The sequence below is a fragment of the Eleutherodactylus coqui genome, chromosome 13 (assembly GCF_035609145.1).
Source record: "Eleutherodactylus coqui strain aEleCoq1 chromosome 13, aEleCoq1.hap1, whole genome shotgun sequence".
Lineage (NCBI taxonomy): Eukaryota > Metazoa > Chordata > Amphibia > Anura > Eleutherodactylidae > Eleutherodactylus > Eleutherodactylus coqui.
Window position 1 is genome coordinate 109,960,379 of NC_089849.1, and position 13,100 is coordinate 109,973,478.

The 13,100-nt window shown below is 43.8% G+C and overlaps 1 pseudogene; it reads left to right on the top strand.

The window, feature by feature from the left end:
- LOC136587430 (zinc finger protein 850-like) overlaps positions 1-13,100 on the top strand; it is a 74,335-nt pseudogene that overhangs the window by 958 nt on the left and 60,277 nt on the right.

Here is a 13,100-nt window from a genome sequence, read left to right on the forward strand (position 1 = left end):
AAAGGAGCATGCTGCGACTTCTTCCTCTGCATGCGACCCGCACGAAGGGAAAAAAATCCCATCCGCATGCTTTTACTTGCCGTGCGGATGCTAATGCATGCCTATGGGCAGCTAGAGCTGCAGGTCTTATAATTAAAATCGGCACGTGGGCATTGGGCCTAATGCTTGGGGTCAGGACCAGGTTATTGTACCTGGAAACCTCAGGTTACTCCAAGAGCCTCCAGTGATCAGGAAGGCGTCATACAGTACAGGCCTCTACTGGCAGTGAACCAGGCGACTATTAATCAAGCAGCATAAAATGCAAGAAACATCAAGAATAAGTGAATATACAGTCAGGAATTTTCCATTTTTTTCCTCAATATGCCTGATGTAAGTGGGTTCTACATTAACGCTGCAGATAGAACCCAATCCCAAGTCAATAATCATAGTATTGGGAGTATGAATTCCAGCAATGCGGGATGGATCTGTGACAACGAGCTTTCATATTGCTTTACAGCGACCAATTAGTAAAAGTATTAACCTTCTCCTTTGCAGACCATATATTTATGTGATGAAGTCTCACTTGTAGCTTCTCCAAAACCATCAAGAATGGAGATAAGCAGAAAGGGGCTGGCCGATAGCATCCTGAACCTCACTCTGGAGATCATCTACCTGCTGACCGGAGAGGTGAGGGATTTGGGGAATTATGTCCAATCACTTTGCAACAGTACAACACCGTAGTTCCTTAGGCCGGTTTCGCACGATTTTCTCGCAATACGACAGCGCTACAAATTACATGTATGTGAAGCCCATGCTTTCCTACGGGTTCCTTCACATTAGCCATGTTTTGTAGGCGGCTACATTGCAAGGAAAAAAAATGTGTGTTGCTAGAGATGCCTGCGACTTGCGATGTTTTGTAGACCATGTTTCCATATGGAGTCTTCCTTTTTGTTGCATTTTGCGTTTTTGTGCAGTGCAATGCAACTTTTATAGTAGGGAATCCTACTGTAAAAGCCCTAAAATAAGCCCTGGCACTAGTTTTTAGTTTTCTCTCAGCACTTTCTGGTCAGGGGTTCAAATTCCCCGCCTCCAGGAAGCACTGGCTGTGACTGGTTCTGGAGCGTTGCTGCTCAGCCAATCAGAGCCAGCACTCAATGAACCAATCAGAGCCATCCATTGATTGGCTGTGATGAACTTGTACTGTTTTAATAAATGTGTATCTTTCCCATAGAATATCATTTCTAGAGCTTCCTTTCGTATAACTGCATTGTGCTGCTCCTTCGGTGATGGCAAATTTGATAAGAGTGTAACAGGGGCCTGGACGCTTCTCTTTAGCGATACAATATTACATGTTATGTCACTGATTACTTCAGGAGGGGCGGTGATCCAGGGATTATTGTGATTGCCAGATTGAAGTCGGAAAGGCTTTTCTTTTCCCTTAAGGCTAATCTCACACGGACAACGGCGATATTGGGCCATGAAACTCAGCCCAATATCGCGCTCGGGAACATGCAATATCTCTGCAGACGTGAGTCATTTTTATGTCTAAAAAACGCCTTCCATTACTTCAGGGATCGGCAAGTGTTTCCTATTGTTTTCAATGGGAAACCTTGCATCGCACTCGCATGCACATCACACACCGTGCAATGTTTTCCGGCCCCATTGTAAACAATAGGCAAGGCGCTCCTCTGGCTCTACATTGTGGGGATAATCGGCTAAATGGATGCAGATATGTATTTTTTTAGCCTAATATACTATGTTACTATAACCCATAACAATCCACACTCTGATAAACCAAACCCTGTCAGAGGCAAAGTGTCCCTAGAAATAACCTTTTAAATGTGGTCAACTATGCATCTGGGACATGACTGGTTGGAAGGTACTCTGGGAATGTATATAGTAATGTTTAATGATGTCCCATTTTTTTTAACTCAGAGTTGTAATGTAGTGAAGAGGAAATCTGGTGTATCAGTAGTATGGAACAGGAGCCGGAGCCTCGTCACAGAGTCTCATTCACTTTTATGTGAGGGAAACGATGAGCAGAAGATCCTGGATCTCACCAACAAGATCATTGCTCTGCTGACCGGAGAGGTGAGGCTGCTGGGGATGATGGGACATTATACGGTGGGGGATAATATAGCTGGATGATGACCGTATCATTGTCTGTCAGGTTCCTATAAGGTATCAGGATGTCACGGTTCATTTCTCCATGGAGGAGTGGGAGTATTTAGAAGAACACAAGGATCGGTACAAGGACATCATGATGGAGGACCACCTGCCCTCCCCATCACCGGGTAAGAGGAGACTTTCATTGAGGGTGCATTCACACCAACGTATATCGGCTCGGTTTTCACGCCGAGCCGATATACGTTGTCCTCATGTGCAGGGGGGGGAGGCTGGAAGAGCCCAGGAGCAGGAACTGAGGCTCCCGCCCCCTCTCTGCCTCCTCTCCACTATTTGCAATGAAGAGAGGCGGGGCGGAGCTAATTCGCGGGACCTTAGCCCCGCCCCTGTCCCGCCTCCTCTCATTGAAAATAGTACAGAGGGGCGGAGAGGAGACAGAGAGGGAGCGGGAGCCTCAGTTCCTGCTTCTGGCTCTTCCAGGCTCCCCCCCCCCCCCTGCAGATGAGGACGACGTATATCGGTTCGGCGTGAAAACCGAGCCGATATACGCTCTTGTGAACGCACCCTGATTAAAAGGAGAGAGTAATTTTGAGGATCACCTTGATTTCCCATTTTCAGTTATTTGATCATCACACATATGTCATGAACCACAAGCACCCCATACCGACGGGGAAGAGAAGACCTTTATTGATGATAAAAGTGGGGAGCAGTGTTCAGGATCACCCAGATACCACATCATCTGATACATATTAACAATGTATTCAGCAACTGTCTGCATTTCCTATAGATGGCTCCAGTAAGAAAAATGCATCCGAGAGATGTCCCAGTCCTCTGTATTCTCAGGATTCTCCAGCAGAAAACTGCTATGTCCCACAGGATTTTCAGGTACTTCACCAATTATACTATGTCACACTCACTGTCTCATTAAAGGGCTTTTCCAGGCATAAATACTATTGATGACCTATCATCAGGATGGGTCATCAATAGTTGATCGGCTGTGGTCTGCCGCTCGGGACCCCAACTGATCAGCTGTGCGGGCGCATGCTGTCAGTGCCGCAATAACAGAGGTCGGAGTGGAAGTCTGCGCGCCAACCTTTGTGTCGTGGCTGGCGCTTGTAAGTGCAGGCACAGCTTTCATTTAAATCAGCATGGAGCCTTCCGCTCCAAATACACAGATGTCAGAACAGGTTACCACTGAGTTCTCCTTCAATGGAAGTGCTCAAACAAAGGCTGGACAAATATCTGTCTGTGATGATTTAGTGATCCTGCACTGAGCAGGGGGCTGGACCCGATGACCCCGGAGGTCCCTTCCAACTCTACAATTCTATGACCTCCCATGTAGTGCTCGGTGCTTGTCACTGCAGGCATAGCTCTCATTGATTTCAATGATAGCTGTGCCTGCATTTACAAGCGCCAGCCACTACACAGAGGTCGGCGTGCAGTCTTCTCCAACCTCTGTTATTCCAGTGCTGACAGCATGTGCCCACAAAGCTGATCAGTCGGGGCCCTGAGCGGCGGACCCCAGCCGATCAACTATTGATGACCTATCCTGATAATAGGTCATCAATAGTATTTATGCCTGGAAAACCCATTTAACTATCTGAGCCTTAGGGTCCATTTACACCAACCGATTTTATTGTGTGAACGACGTCCGAGTCGCTCGTGTAGCTGGTTTGTACAGCAGATACATCGCTGGCTCCTTCCAACGATTATCGTTCAGTCGTTCACATTTAGCTCGGCTTTCTGTCCTGACGCTACCTGTCTTAGCAGGACATGCTCAGTGTTTAGCAGCCATCTTCAGGCTCCTATGATGGTTACCTAGACAAAATGAGCAGATAGAAAATAATGAAATGCTGCTCATATTTGGTTGAATTACTTGCTTGCATATTTTATTATTCTGTTGTGTTTGTTTTTAGAAAAAAAAGGTTTTACATTACATACATTTTATTCATTTATTGAAACAGGGTGAAGATCTCATGGATATTAAAGTTGGAGTTGTGGAGGAAGATGAAGAGACATATAGTGTAGGCGATCAGCAGCTTGAGGAGGGAATTCCTATAGACATCAGCCCAGGTGAGTAATAAGCACTTTATTAGTAAAAAAAAAGGTTATCCTACTTATCTAGCACCTATTGCACATCTTCTCTAGTTTCTTCTTGAAAAGGACACATTTTAAGCTCGTTTCCCCACTGCAATCATATATTTTGTGGATGCTGAATTGTTTCAGTGGGGAGATTGCGCAGACACAGCGGCTGTTCCCACTTCCAATCCAAGTTGTTTAGCAGCCTATGGTCTGTTTACACTAGCGAACAATGTCAGAGTTCGCTTTCGGGCAGCCGCTTTATACGGACAGATACATGGTTGGTTCGTTCACATGGGAAATCATTCAGTCATTCACATTCACTGTATAATTGAGCATAACTGAATGATCGGTATTTAACCCCTTAATGACACGGCCTATTTTGGCGTTGACGACCAAGCGATTTTTTTTTTTTGGTATTTTTCCTTCTCCATTTTTCAAAAGCCATAACTTTTTTATTTTTCCGTCGACGCGGCCGTATAAGGGCTTGTTTTTTGTGTGGCGAACTGTAGTTTTTATCGGTGCCACTTTTGGGTACATAGACTATATCTTAAAACTTTTATTATTTTTTTATGATAACAGGGAGAGAAAACGCATCAATTCTGCCATAGATTTTTTTTCTTTTTTTTACAGCGTTAATCATGCAGCATAAATGACACACTTAATTTTTCTGCGGGTCGGTATGGTAACAACGATACCAAAATTCTTATATTTTTTTAGGTTTTTACACTTTTTTGCAATAAAACCCCTTTTTTTTGGAAATCTTTTTTTTTTCTCTATAGCTGCATTCAAAGTCCTGTAACTTTTTTATATTTTGATGTACGGAGCTCTTTAAGGGCTTATTTTTTGCGAGATGAGCTGTGGTTTTTATTGGTACCATTTTGGGGAATGTACGGCTTTTTTGATCACTTTTATTGCATTTTTTGGGGGGCAAAATGCAAAAAATTTGCATTTTGCCTCTGTTTTTTAGCGTTTTTTTACGCTTTTTGCCGCACAAAATAAAAGGCATGTTCAACTTTTTGTACACGTCGCTACGGACGCGTCAATACCAAATATGTGGGGTTTTAATTTTTTTTACCTTTCTTTATGCTAATATTACAAAAAGCACAAAAAAATGGGTTTTTTTACCTTTTTTTATTTACATTTTTCTTACTTTTTTTAACTTGTTTTTACACTATTTGAGTCCCTCTGAGGGACTTGCAGCACTGTACCTATGATCGCTGTGATAAGGCATGGCAGAGCTACTGCTCTGCCATGCCTTATCGCGTATACAGCGATCATAGGCATTGGCAATACAGGACAGTGCGCTCCCTCTGTGAACTCTTTCCCTGCCGCGATCTACTTAGGGGTTAACAGCGGGGGTCGCATCTCCGATGCCCCCCCCCCCCCCCCCGCTGTTGCAGCGGGACGCTGGCTGTGACTGACAGCCGGCTCCCGCTGCGGGATAGCGTGAGGTCAGTCATGATCTCGCGCTATCCCGATGACGTACCGGTACGTCATATTGCGGGAAGTACCAGGCTCCCATGACGTACCTGTACGTCAAGGAGCAGGAAGGGGTTAAACTGAACAATTAGTGAACGAGCCAACGATTACTTATGCCTGTATAAAATGAACAAAAAGCGAATGATTTATCGTTGGTCATTCGATCGTTGACTGCCTTTACACTGAACGATTATCGCTCATTGAACGTGAATTGTTACATGTAAAAGGGCCTTTAAGGCCTCATGTCCACGGGGAAAATCAGATCCGCTCCGGATTTGTAACGCGGATTTGGGCTGCAGATGCACTGTAATTGTCTTTTATTTTTCATGCGGGAGATCAATTGAGCTATGTGCTCTATGAGCTCCCGCATGCGTGATCCGCACTAAAATGGAGCATGTCCATTTTTTTTCATGCTCCAGAAATTTTTTAATTACCATCCGCGGGTATTTATCTACCTGCGGGTGGTCAATGCATTCCTATGGGGCGCAGATCTGCGTGCGGGAAAAACGCTGTGGATTTTAATTCTTATTTTCCAAGTGGACATGAGGCCTAAGGCACTTTAACATGGCCCCATTATAGGCACGAACGTTTGCCTTGATCGTCGGGTTGTGTAAAAGGGACAACTATCAGGCCAACAGATAAGTAAAGGCCCATTTAGACACAACGATTATCACTCAAAAGACATCTTTTGAGCAATAATCGTTGTGTCATTTACATTGCAAGATGATTGCTTAAACGCTGAGCGATCACCTTGCACTCCGGAGGATGCAGAGAACAAGCGGGGAGACACTTGTTCTCTGCATCCAGCCGTTTCCCGCTGGGAACGCCCGGCTGTCGCAGCTGAGCGCTCCCAGCTGAGGATGCAGAAGACAAGCGGGGTGTCCCCGCTTGCCTTCTGCATCCAGCTATTCCCCGCTCTGAGCACCCGGCTGTTATACAGCCGAGCACTCTGAGCAGAGGATGCAGAAGACAAGCGGGGTGGCCCCGCTTGTCTTTTGCATCCAGCTGTTTTCTGCATGGAGCATCCGCCTGTTATACAGCCAGGCGCTCTGTGCAGGGTATGGAGAACGCAGCTGAACAGCTGCGTTCTTCATACCCCACCTGTCATCAGGGAGCGGGATCCTGCTGTGAATCCCTGATAAGACTCATTGTCAGCACGCTGAAAGACAACGATGAGCGACGGCTTAACCAAAGCTGCACGATGTCAGTGCAGTTACACACAACGATTATCACTCAAAATATGGCTTTTGAGCAAATTTTGAGCGATAATCGGTGCGTTTTAAATTGGCCTTAAAGTGTAAACAACAAGATATATAGTCAACCTCCAGCTGGAGGTTCCAACAAATGTGAAACCGGACGAACTGCTTTTAGGTGCTTGTTTTTTTTAATGTCCTGTGTTTTGTCTTGCATTACAGAGGGGTACAGAAACCTTTTTATAAATGAGCATTCTGAAAGATCTACATTTTACTGTGTTTAGAACAATAAAACTATTTTTTTAAATTCTCAACAGACTATACCAAAGGAAATCTTTCATTTCGAGATTATAAATTGGGAGAAAACTATTGTACACGATATTCTCCAGGAAAAAACCCTATGACTCCCATTTTTTCTCCAGAACATCCCAGCGGAGTTCTGTTGTCTCATGCTTCTTACCAAGAGCAGCTTTCTCCTCCTAGATCGAATACAATTGCGGAACATGGAGGCTGTGAATTATTTCCTTGTTCAGACTGCAGGAAATGTTTTGCAGAGGAAGTTCATCTTAATCATCCGAAGATACACCCTGACATCAATGAATGTCCATCTTCCGAATATATGAAATATCTTACCCAGAATGGTGGTCTTTGTAATAATTTAAGTCATAAAGGCTTAAAGAAGTTTTCGTGTTCACTGTGTGGGAAGTTTTTCACCCGGAAATCATATCTGGTCCACCATCAGAGAATTCACACGGGGGTGAGGCCTTTTCCATGCTTAGAATGTGGGAAATGTTTTACCCAAAAATCAGTTCTAGTTCAACATCAGAGAATTCACACAGGAGAGAAACCGTTTTCCTGTTCCGAATGTGGCAAATGTTTTACCATCAAATCAAGTCTTGTTGAACACCAGAAAATTCACACAGGAGAGAAGCCATTTTTATGTTTGGATTGTGGGAAATGTTTTTCCAAGAAATCAGATCTAGGTAAACATCAAAGGTTTCACACAGGGGAGAAGCCGTTTTCGTGTTTGGAATGTGGCAGATGTTTTGCCAATAAGTCAAATCTCATTGCACATCGGAGGAGTCACACAGGGGAAAGGCCTTTCCTATGTTCTTTATGTGGGAAGTGTTTTACTAAGAAATCAATTCTTGTTAAACATCAGAGATTACATACTGAAGGACGGCAGTTTTCTTGTTCAGCATGTGGGACAATTTTGACAAAAAAAGTCGATCTTGTTAAACATCAGAGAATTCACACAGGGGAGAGGCTGTTTCCATGTTCAGAATGTGGGAAATGCTTCACCCGAAAATCAGTTCTTGTTCAACATCAGAAAATTCACACAGGAGAGAAGCCATTTTCCTGTTCAGAATGTGGGAAATGTTTTATCCAAAAATCAGATCTTGGTGACCATCAGAGAATTCATACAGGAGAGAAGCCGTTCTCTTGTTTAGAATGTGGGAAATGTTTTACTAAGAAATCAAGTTTGGCTCAACATCAGAAAATCCACATAGGAGAGAAGCCGTTTTCATGCCCAGTTTGTGGGAACTGTTTTACCCTGAAATCTTATCTTATTAGACATCAGAGAATTCACACAGGGGAGAAACCGTTTTCATGTTCAGAATGTGGGAAAGGATTTACCCAGAAAGCGGGTCTTGTTACACATCTCAAAGTTCACACAGGGGAAAGGACTTTCACATGTTCAGATTTTGATAAATGCTTTACCCAAAAACCAGGTCTGGCTGACCGCCAAAGAATTCAGGCAGAGGAGAAGCAGGTTTTTGATCACATTGGGTGATGCAAGGACGGATCTGATATGTTGTTTTTGTTTTCCACCTCAGATCTTCAGCAGTACGTAATCTTCCAACTCTTTGTTGTGCTTTTTTTACTTGTAAGATAAAATCCATTTCTTTTTCCTTGTTTTATATATGAAAATGTCTGGATGACTTGGTTGTCATACAAACTGTCATTAAACCTTAACCCCTTCCCGCTGCAGGGCGTAAGTTTACGTCCTGGGAGCCTGGTACTTCCCGCAACAGGACGTAAACTTACGTCCTGGAGATAGCGCGGGATCACATATGATCGAGCGCTATCCCACAGCGGGACCCGGCTGTCAGTCACAGCCGGCGTCCCGCTGCAACAGCAGGGGGCATCGGAGATGCGCCCCCCGCTGTTAACCCCTTCCCTGCCGCGATCTAAGTAGATCGCGGCAGAGAAAGAGTTCACAGAGGGATCGCGCTCCCTCTGTGTCTCCGGCCGGAACTCGCGATGTCATCGCGAGAGCCCGGCCTGTCACCATGGCAACAGGACGCCAGACACTGGCGTCCTGTATTGCCAATGCCTATGCTCGCTGTATAAGCGATAAGGCATGGCAGAGCAGTAGCTCTGCCATGCCTTATGACAGCGATCATCGGTACAGTGATGTAAGTCACCAGAGGGACTCAAATTATGTAAAAAAAATAAAAAAATAAATGTAAAAAAAAATGTAAAAAACACCCCTTTTTAATGCTTTTTCTCAGATTAGCATAAATAAAGGTAAAAAAAAATTAAACCCCACATATTTGGTATTGTTGCGTCCGTAACGACGCGTACAATAAATTGCACATGCTTTTGACTGTGCACGCAAAAAACGCTAAAAAGAACGCTAAAAAACTGAGGCAAAATGCTAATTTTTAGCATTTTGCCTCACTAAAAACGCAATAAAAGTGATCAAAAAAGCCGTATGTACCCCAAGATGGTATCAGTAAAAACTACAGCTCGTCTCACAAAAAATAAGCCCTCATAGAGTTCCGTAAATCAAAAAATAAAAAAGTTACAGGACTTTGAATGCAGCAATTTAGAATAGAAAAAAGATTTCCAAAAAAAAGGGTTTTTATTGCAGAAAAGTATCGTTGTAACCCTACCGGTCCGCAGAAAAAATGGAATGTCTCATTTGTGCTGCATGATAAATGCTGTAAAAAAAAATTAAAAAATCTATGGCAGAATTGATGCGTTTTCTCTCCCTGCTATCATAAAAAAAAAAGGTTGACAATATAGTCTATGTACCCAAAAGTGGCACCGATAAAAACTACAGTTCGCCAAAAAACAAGCCCTCACACGGCCGCGTCGACGGAAAAATAAAAAAGTTATGACTTTTGATATACGGAGAAGAAAATCCGCCAAAAATTGTTGCGTCTTTAAGCCCAAAATAGGCCATGTCATGAAGGGGTTAAAGGGGTAAGTATATACGCCAACATGGGGGGGGGGGGTAAGTATATAACTTCTGTATGGCCAATATTTAATGCACGATGTATATTACAAAGTGCATTTACATGGCCATACAGAGGTGTTTAACCCCACTAGCTTTCGCGGGACAACCCCTTTAATGTATTTGGTCTATTATCTGTGAATGGAATTGAACAAGGTTGGTAACTTTCAATGTTATTGCCACAGTTGAGCTTAAACTTCAATGTCCTTGGCTAAGAAGAAGTCTGAATGTAAATTGCAATAGGAATTTAACTGCTCTCTGCAAAAGACCAAAATGATACGCCATTCGGCATCAGGGGGTTTATGAAGCAGGACCAGGAGCCGAGACACCTGTCTTTGATAAGGGAGATAACTCCAATTGCACCATTTAGATGCCGCTCTATTTACAATGACCTGACAGAGGGAGCTGGTTACTTCCATCTCATAAATGGCCCGCTGCAATGAGATTTCAGGGTGCTGTTTGATTGTCATAGTGGCTTTGGGCCTTGTGAAGGCCCCCTATGGCTGCCATGTACAGTACTGTGCAAATGGTTTAGGCAGGTGTGGAAAAAATGCTACAAAGTAAGAATGTTTTCAAAAATAGAAGTGTTACTATTTTGCATTTTGTTAATTGACAAAAATAAAGTAAATTAACAAAAAACAATATTTTGGTGTGACCACCCTTTGCCTTCAAAACAGCATAAATTCTTCTAGGCACACAGAGTCAGGGATTGTGTAGGATTATAGTTGGGTGTATGATTAATAGAGATGAGCGAACGTTTTCGGCTCCGCCCCTTTTCGCCCGAACACCGAACTTTGCGAGCAATTCCGTGCTCGGGCGAAAAAAGTTCGGGGGTCGCCGTGACAGCGCGGGGGGGTGCGGCGGGGAGTGGGGGGGAGAGGGAGAGAGAGAGGGCTCCCCCCTGTTCCCCGCTGCTGCCGCCCGCGCTGCCACGGCGACCCCCGGCGGCCCCCGAACATTTACGCCCGAACACTGAAGTGTTCGGGAAAGCCGGTGTCCGGGTGCGTAAGTGTCCGTAACGGACACGTTCGATCATCTCTAATGATTAACTAATTATACCAAAGATGTAGAATCAAATAACAGCCATTAAGTGAAATAAAAACAGCTGTGTAGGAGGCTTAAAACTGGGTGAGGAACAAACAAATTTTGCAACAAAGGTGAGGTTGTGGAAGACAGTTCCATGTCACAGGACATGCACCATGGCAAGGCTCAACATCTGTCTGGGATTACATGAAGAGACAGATTCATTTGTGCAAGCCTACATCCACAGAAGATCTGAGGTTAGTTCTCCCAAGATCTTTGGAACAACCCCCCTGCCGAGTTCCTTCAAACACTGTGTAAGTGTACCTAGAATTATTGATGCTGTTTTGGAGGGTGATCACACCAACTATTGATTTGATTTAGATTTCTCACTCACTTTGCCTTTGTTAATTGACTATCAATACTTCTATTTTTGAAAACATTCTTACTTTGGAGCATTTTTTCCACCCCTGCCTCAATGTTATACAATACTGCATTTATGCCTCTTCAGCCATGCCTGTCGCACAGCTTAACCCCTTGAGTGGCACGCCCGGAAATTTTCCGGGACGAGCTCCACTGCTCATAGTGACATAGCCCGGAAGATTTCCGGGCTATGTATCACTATGGGAGCTGCAGAGCACAATGCCACAAGCTGTGACAGTGTGCTCTGCCTGCACAGACCCACACAGAGCAGTGCAAGGGCTTTGAAAAACCAGCAGAAGATATTGCCGATATGTCGGCAACCTCCTGCTTTGTTTACAGGTTGCCATAGAGACCATCGGCTTGTCAGAAGCAAGCCATGGTCTCTGTGGCAGGGAAAGCTGGTTGTTAGCTGTCAGAGGACAGCTAGGTACCAGCTCTTACAGCAGAGATCAGAGAAAACCTCCGATCTCTGCTGTGTTAACCCTTTACATGCTGCAGTCTATGTGACTGCAGCATGTAAAGGGCTGTCACCATCGGACCCCTGGAATGTGATCAGGGGGTCCTGATGAGTCCCTGTGGAAGTCCCCTAAAGGGACAAAAAAAAAAAAATTAAAAAAATTAAAAAAAAAGGAAAAAATTATTAAAAAAATTATAAAAACACTTGTCTCCCTTTACTTTGTAAAAAATCAAAAATACAATCACACATGTGGTATCCATGCGTAGTAATGACCCAGAGAAGGAAGTTAATACATTATTTAACCCCTTAATGACATGGCCCCTTTTTTTCTTTTTTCCCCATTTCTTTTTTTCCTCCCCCCTATTTAAAAAAAATCACAACTTGTCCCGCAAAAAACAAGCCCTTATATGGCCATGTCAATGGAAAAATGAAAAAGTTATAGCTCTTGAGACGCAACTGCAAAATTAGTTGAAATTCAATGATTAGACCATTTTAAAAAACCTGCCCTGGTGGGAACGACAGGGTGGTAGGAAACCCGCCACTCACCTGCCCTGGTGGGAACGACAGGGTGGTAGGAAACCCGCCACTCAAGGGGTTAATAGGATGTCTGTCTTTCTGCAGAAATGAAATACACTACAATACTGAAGTGTTGCAGTATATTTTATAAGCCCTCAGATGGCTATGTCAGCAGAAAAATAAAGATGCTAGGACTTTTGAAAGTGAAGAAGAAAAAACAAAAAGGAAAAAGAAAAATGGCGCAGGGGTGAATGATCCATGTCTGCTTATGAAAGCAAATGCCTAATACATTATTACTTAGATCTGCTTTGGAACCATCCATGTTCAAAAGTCATCTTACATTGAATTTCGACTAGGCCAGCTTCTTACAAGGGTTAGGGGTGTGTGCCTTGGCCTAACCATGGTGTGTATTGACCTGAAAGCTCACAATCCTCGATCTCTATGATGCTTTGGGTCAGTAGCAGTAATAGCGACTGGGAACTTGTTTGTAATACGGATAGAAAAATGTGCCTTAATATGCCTGTCTGAACCTGCCCTAATTCAGAATATTTTAGCGATGAAGTGAGCTCGGAATGGTCATATT